At 43.5% G+C, this 7,926-nt stretch overlaps 1 pseudogene; it reads right to left on the reverse strand.

Annotated features, from left to right (window-relative positions):
* Positions 1–4,005: 4,005 nt before the first annotated feature.
* Positions 4,006–5,082, reverse strand: LOC143273750 (speckle-type POZ protein pseudogene; annotated as a pseudogene).
* Positions 5,083–7,926: the final 2,844 nt, after the last annotated feature.

A 7,926-nucleotide genomic window follows, 5' to 3' on the forward strand; every position in this document is an offset into this window, starting at 1 on the left:
AGTTGTTTAATTATTATGTGGTGAGGGGACTTTTTTGGGGGGTCTAGTCTGTTTGGTGTTCTATAGGCTTCTTGTATCTTCATAGAGATTTCCTTCTTTAAGTTGGGAAAGTTTTCTTCTATAATTTTGTTGAATATATTTTCTGTGCCTTTGAGTTGGTATTCTTCACCTTCTTCTTTCCCTATAATTTGTAGGTTTGGTCTTTTCATGGTGTCCCAAATTTCTTGGACATTTTGGTTCATGACTTTGTTGGCTTTAGTGTTTTCTTTGACTGATGAAACTGTTTCTTCTACTGTATCTTCAATGCCCGAGATCCTCTCTTCCATCTCTTGCATTCTGTTGGTTATACTTGCATCTGAAGTTCCCGATCTTTCACTCAGGTTTTCTATTTCCATCATTCCCTCTATTCGTGTCTTCTTTATTTTTTTTTATTTCCCTTTTCAGGTCTTGGATTGTTTCCTTTATTTGTTTCATTGCTTTTTCATGATTTTCTTTCAGTACTTTATTGTTTTCTTCCAGGACATTATTGTTTTCTTGCAGGACTTTATTGTTTTCTTCTAATTTGTTTGCCCTTTCCTCTAGTTGTTTACAGCGTTATTCCCATTTTTGTCTTTTCCTCTACATAAGCCTCTGCCTTCTTCATGATGTTATTCATAAGGCTGTTTTCTTCTGCTTCTTCCAATTTTTGATGTTCAGGTCTAGATGTTGGAGGCGGGCTAGGTTCTGGTGATGCTGTATTGCTCTTCATTTTGTTGTATGTACTTCTGCCTTGATGTCTGCCCATCTCCTTGTGGTTTGTTCTTGGTCATATCAGCGCACTTGGTTCAGACAGAGCTGACAGATTCAGGAAGTTTCTCTCTCTTGTCCAGATGGGAGCTCTCTTGTCCAAATGGGAACTCTGGGGCAGGGTGGAAGCTCTTATATGGATGGGAACTCTGGGGCAGGATGGGAGCTTTTGTCCAGACAGGAAGTCCAGGGTAGGATGAGCGCTCTTGTCCAGAAGGAAAGTCTGGGTCAGGATGGGAGCTCTTGTCCAGAAGGGAAGTCCATGTCAGGATGTGAGCTCTTGTTCAGAAGGGAAGTCCAGGGCAGGATGGGAGCCCTCTCTGGTCCAGAAGGGAAGTCCAGGGCAGGATGGGAGCTGGGGGCCAGTCACTAAGTCCCAGGAAGTGGCTGGGGTCTCTGGCAGATGGCCGTGGGGGCAGGGCGTGGAGATTGCAGGGGCTGCCAGGGGTCTTAGAGAAGGGGATCCTTCCTGGTGGGGCTAGAAGGAAACCTGCCCGGTGGCCAGAACCTGGGGCCAAGTTGGGCAGGTCTTCCCCAAAGTGGCTGGTGCCCAGGAATATGGTCTGAGCTGGGCCCAGATACTCAATTCTGGTCCAGAAGGGAAGTTGGGGGCAGGTGAATTCTAGATTCTAACTCCTTGGACAAAAAACCAAACCAGTATAACAAAACGGGGGAGGCTGGGTAGATTATACCAGAGTCCAAGGCTCCCCATCCATCAATCTGAAATTGACTCCTTTACATGTGTATTAAGCCTCAGCCACCATGCTGCTTTTCCCTAGTTTCACTGGAAATGATCCACTCATCCCATAGTCTAGCCAGGTGTCATTGGTAAAAACATTGATGTAGCAGGAATCTTAGAAGTTCTTATTAATAAAATCAAACCTGAGGCCAGTTATTGGGGTCAATGCTGGTAGATCAGAGAGACAGAACAAGCCACAGTTAACTTTACCTGGCCAACTTCTCAGCTGGTCTTGTTTCCTCAGACTGGAAGCTTCTGGATCCTCATCCAAAATGGGTCTCAGCTGAACTGCTGCTAGAAGCCTGAAAGTTTAACTAACCAAATGCTTAACCAGGCCAAATGCTTCTAGTTTCTGGTCCTCACATCTTACATACCCCTCTGCTCTCTACCACCACTCCCTGGAATTAAAGACTTGCTGTCTGGGATTAAAGGTGTGATGAGTCACCACGCCTGTCTGTATCCTTGAACACATGGATTTCTGCCTCTGGAATGCCAAGATTAAAGGTGTGTGCTACCACTGCCTATCCTTTATGTTTATTATTATGATTGTTTTGTCTCTGACCCCAGATAAGTTTATTAGCATGCACAATATTTGGGGGAATACAATACCACACTTCCTCTCTTTTTGTCTAAAATTTTAAAAAAGCTTATAACTAATACAAGAAAAATTATATCCAGTAAGTATATACAATATACACAGTCAAGATTACATTAATGATGTCTAGTCCATTAACATTTGACAGATTCAGATAAAAAGTCCATTATATATATTAACAATGTCCAGTCCAATAACATCTCATAAACTCAGACAAAAAAATTTTCATTACTTATCTTATTTAAAACAAGTAGTTCCTTTTTAAAAGTAGATTCTATAATTTCCCTTTTTATCTTATCATAACCATATTCTCTCTTTTTTCTTTTCATAATAGATTCAGTAGTCTACCTTTTGTCATTTTTATATCTTCCCCTTTTTCTTTTCAGTGTAGATTCAGTGATCTACCTATTTATCCTATTATTTCTTTATCTTTTTTCTCAGAGTAGATTCAATGATCTATTTCATATCTTACTCTCTTTTTCTTTTTTCTTTCTAGGGGTGAAGATATCTTTAGTGAATCTTGAAAAGAAAATTTTTGGGTTAATGGTCAAGTCCTGTATCATTTGTCCAGTCTTTGCATAAAAGGAAAGTTCAGGGCTTGTCACAAGTCCTTGCTCGAGTAGTCTGTCAGGCTGGATCATCTCAGCTAGCCATCTTGAAATTGTCCTAAACAGTTTGTAGTCCAAAGTCGATTTTTCCTTGGTGTTAACCAGCTTAATGTCTTTACCATAGTCCATGTAGAATCATCATTGTGGGATCCTATCATCCTTTTGAAGATTTCAAAGTCACTGTGAGGTATGGTCATGGTTCCCTGTAGATTTTTGTGTGTGTGTGTGTGTGTGTGTGTGCCTCCTCTGCGGTTTGGAGCAATCACAATCTGACAAATGTCTGTCTCTTGGAACCATGAACATTGTTCCCTAGAACAGAAAATCTTCATGGCCGCTTCTCCCCACCATTTGTCTTGCCAAACTTTCCCAAACTGACCTTTGCCGATGCTTTCTTGTAAGACGATGGTCCTGGCAATTCTCTAAACCAGCAGCAGTAAACCCTTCATCCCAGGTAGCAGCATCACTGCAGTCACCAACACAATGAGAAGGAGCTGGCAACATGGAGCAGTAGCCACTGCTTCCATGGTCCCACCACTGTGACTCAGTCCCTGCCGAAGCTTCTCCTTAGCAAGCCTCCTATCCTGGCTTCAAACTCAGAATCCACCTGCCTCTGCCTCCTTCAGCAAATGCTACCGGCATGCACCACCACAACTGGCTGAGTGTAGCTCGGGTATTTTCAAGAATTCGTACCACTAACATTGGGTACCAGATGTAGCATGAATCTTAGAAGTTCTTATTAATAAAATCAAACCCCAGACCAGTTATTGAGGTCAATGCTGGTAGATTAGAGAGACAGAACAAGCCACAGCTAACTTCACCTGGCCAACTTCTCAGCTGATCTTGTTTCCTCAGACTGGAAGCTTCTGAGTCCTCATCCAAAATGGGTCTCAGCTGAACTGCTGCTAGAAGCCTGAATGCTTAACCAGCCAAATGCTCAACCAGGCCAAATGCTTCTAGTTTCTGGTACACATGCCTTACAGAGGGTGTTGCTCTCTACCACCACTCCCTGGGATTAAAGACTTGCTGTCTGGGATTAAAGGCGTGATGAGTCACCACGCCTGTCTGTATCCTTGAACACATGGATTTCTGTCTCTGGAATGCTAGGATTAAAGGCGTGTGCTACCACTGCCTATCCTTTATGTTTAATATTGTGGTTGTTCTGTCTCTGACCCCAGATAAGTTTATTAGTATGCACAATATTTGGGGGAATACAATACCACACATTGGTGGCTGCTTCTGGGAGACAAGTACAGGAAAATGCTGACCAGGACCTAGGATCACTTCAAGCATTTAATAGGTTGCCCCAGGGAAGGGCAGTGAGTAGAAGCCATAGAACCATAAGCTTCAGCCAATAAGTGGGGATGTAAGTCCACCATTGTCTTCCAGCTGGAGGTCTCAGAGACCTCAGAAGCGTGAGCTGTAATGAAAGCAAGTGTCTGGGTTTTCAGCTGCTCTGAGTAGTGGAGGTCAGCCAGGAAGAGAGTGTGGGCAGCATTCTCCACAGAGAGGTTCCTGCAAAGGGCTTCCTCACACATGATTTTCAAATGCTCCAGGCCATACTTGTCAGCAGCTGCCAGCAAGGCAGCTGCCATGCTGTCCAGGTCTGGGGCTGTTCCTGTGTAAATGAAGTCCATCATTGCCTTGAAGACTTGTGGTTCCAGGTCAGGGATCTCAAAGCGATTCTTTCTGCTCTCCTCCATGTCATGTTCAATCATGGCTCTGAAAACTGAAGAGCGAGCTGCTAAGATGGCTTTGTGAGCCTGGAATTCCTGGCCAGCTACCACCAGGCAGCAGTCTGTGAAGCAGGAAGTCTCCCACAGCTCTCGTAGCTCATCTGCCAATGTGCAGTTGGGAACTTGAATTCCTGGTTTCCTGTTCTGGTCAGAGATGCTCAAAGAGACCTGGACCATGCTCACCTTGCAGACGAGGGTGAGTTGGTCATCTGGGAGAAGCCAAAATGCATGGGACAAGAGGAAGTCTCGAGCAATATATTTTTTATAACCCCAATTGCTGCGTGGCACGAACCTAAAGGCTCTTGGGCTCCTCCTGACTTTCATTTTCACTCCTTCGTTGTTTATGATCCAGAACTGGAACTTTGCCCAAAGAGGACTCTTTAGAGAGCTGAGTAACACTAGGTAAACTGACATGTAACCTGCACTTTCTTCATTGACTCCATTCGGGTGTACTCTCAAACACCATTTGTCATTGGCTCCTATTGAGAAAGTTGGGCTCATAAAGCTTTCTGGCATTTCCTCAACAATAAAAGAGAAGTTACTGATGGTCCACCTGTAGGAGAAATCCTGAACACTGATTTGTGTATGGTCCCATCTCTGGGTGATCTCATCTCCTGCCATTTCTCCTGCAGGTAGTTTGAAGGTTCAACTGGATCCAAAATGAAGAATTAGCAATTGTTTTCTCTTCACCCTGTGAGAGGCAATAACAGACAGGATGTTGATTTTTAGGTTTGGTTCTCATCTGTTCTCTCTTCCATGAGACTGAAAACTTGGGTCTCTGAAATTTTTTATCCAGATTTCATTACTAATTTCAGAGAACACAGTCTAGGCAACTAGATACTCTTACATCACTCCATTATTTTCTAGATTGAATCTTAGGTCAATAGGTAACTTGTTTTGACAATTATACACAGCTTTTGGATAGTTTTGATCATTCATTCTATTAGTTCATGTCAAAAGTGTTGCACTAGGGTTCTCTAGAGGAACAGAATATATACAAAGAATCTCTATATATATCAACAAAAGGGATTTACTGGAAGGACTTTGGGCTGTAGTCCTGCTAATCCCACATTACCTATGAAGGGAAAGACCAAGGTTCCAGTACTTACTCAGTCCAGGATGTTTAGATGTGTCTGCTGGTCTTCATATATGTTGGTGTTCCAATATTCTCTATTGCCAGGGAAGGGATGGACTTGCTACAATGTGAGGGCAAGCAGGCAAAATGCAAGAGGTTCTTGCTTCCATGCGCTTTTATATGCTTCCAGCAGGGGGTGTGGTCAAATTTAGGGTGTGTCTTTAAGACTCAAGATCTGGATTAAAGGTGTGTGTCTTCAGTCCCTGAGATCCAAATTAGATGTTTGTTTCTTTTTACTTCCAAAGTCTGTCCTTGAAATGGATTTACGTACATCAAATGAAGCAAAACACTTCTCACTGTTGTGACCTCCATTTTAGGGTTTTAGTTAATTCCATGTCTTGTTAAGTTGGGAGCCCATAAAAACCACCACAATGTATTTTGCTCATTGGGGTTCATTTTAAATAAAATAGGGATGGTGTCCATTCCTACACAGCTGTTATTTCCTCTTCCCTGGGTTTTACACTAAATCCTCCCACTATCATGATCAGGAAAGAGGTGGTTCCTTACCCTGTCAGGGGTCTCAGTGTTCACAACATGGAGTTCAGGGTGGAAGAATTCATATATGGTGGTCAAGAAGCAGAGACAGGCAGCAACTCTGAAAGTGGCAGTCTTCTTTCATCTAGACTCACATTCCCTGGGATGGCTCCACACACTTTCATTGGTGATCTTGCCCCTCCCCCTCAGATAATCCTCCTTGGAAAAACTGTTCTCAATCCACTAAGGGTGTGCTATGAGAAGATCCTAAGTTCTCAATTCCATGAAGCTGACTGCCATGATTCAGATTCTCAATACCTCATAATTTTCATCCTCCACTGGTGAGTTCTGTCCTCTTTAAACTTTGAACTTCCATGCTTACTCTGATGGAACTTTAATTTGAGACAGACAGAATTCTGGTTGTCAAAGGGTGCAGAAAATATTCAACAGTTACTCAAGAAGGAGTTGTGAAACAGTTCTTCTTAGAATGTGATCTGGAAAATTCTCTCCATATCTGTCATCTCTCTCTAGTTCATCATGTCTAGAGGGACTCACTAAGCCTAGAGGATTGGGAAATACCTTCAGTGATTCAATCAACTCAGCAATTTCCAGTTTAGCTCCCTGAAAGTCTGGCTTTAATGCTGCTCATCCCTCAATCCAGGATAAATCAATCAATTGGTTTTGATCTCTGAATTTTTGGTTCCTCATTTGGGAACCTTTGGCAGGTGGCTAACTAGTAGCCTCTGTGACTTTTTTGTATATGTTTAGCGAGAGGGTGGCAGATACCATTTCCCTCAAATATCTCATTTGTAATGAAGGTAGACAATTCCTGCAAGACCCCTCATTTGTAAGAAAAGTGCTCAACCTGTAAGTTCTGAGCTTCCATGAGCATGCTCCTCCAGTGTGGGAGCAATTCTCTCAGTGGGGAACTGACTCCTGCCTGGGTCTCAAGTACAACATCTTTTCATATCAGTTTCTCATTCCAGGTATGCAACAAGTTTAGCTTTTATTTCAGGTAGGTGGTTCTCTGGGAGACATGGCACAACCAATGTGATTCAGATTCCCACTAGGAGAGGGCAAAGTCTTAAGCAGCAGTTTTGTCCACACAACAGAGGAAGCCAACAGTCAATACAGCAAAACAAAACTGACAGTAACAAGGACAGGTCCAAGCTCAACTTCTTGGGGGCCTCCAAATCAGTTCAAGCTAATCAACTGTTGAACTTATCTAGAGGGCCCACTCCAGTTCAATGGGGGCTCCTCAGCCATTGGTTCACAGTTCATGTGTTTCCAGTAGTTTGGCTATGTGTCCCTGTCCTTTTTCCAATCATGGTCTCAATATCTCTTGCTCATACAATCCCTCCTCTCTCTCAGAGATTGGACTCCTGGAGCTCCAACTGGGCCTTGGCCATGGATGTCTGCATTGGTTTCCATAAGATACTGGGTGAGAGTTCTATTATGACGGCCAGGGTGCTTGGCCATCTGATTACCAGAGCATGTCAGTTCAGGCACTCTCTTGACCATTGCCAGTCTACAGTGGAGGTATCTTTGTGGATTTCTCGGTACCTCTAGCACTCTGATTCTTCCTATTCCCCTGGGGTGTTCTTTTTCATGGTATCTCCCTCCCCGTTCTCCCACTCAGCTCTTGATTCAGCTGGGACCTCTCACTCCCCTAAGCTCTCTTTCCCCTGACCCTTGCCGTCCATTCTACCTGCCCTTGACCCCCAGTTTGCTCGTGTAGATCTCATCCATTTCTCTGGCATTGGGCAATCCCTGTGCCTTTCTTAGGGTCCTCTTTACTAGGTAGCCTCCCTGAAGTTGTGAGATACAGTCTGCTTATCCTTTTCTTTACATCTAGT

This window comes from Peromyscus maniculatus, chromosome 6 (assembly GCF_049852395.1).
Source record: "Peromyscus maniculatus bairdii isolate BWxNUB_F1_BW_parent chromosome 6, HU_Pman_BW_mat_3.1, whole genome shotgun sequence".
In the NCBI taxonomy this organism is placed as follows: Eukaryota; Metazoa; Chordata; class Mammalia; order Rodentia; family Cricetidae; genus Peromyscus; species Peromyscus maniculatus.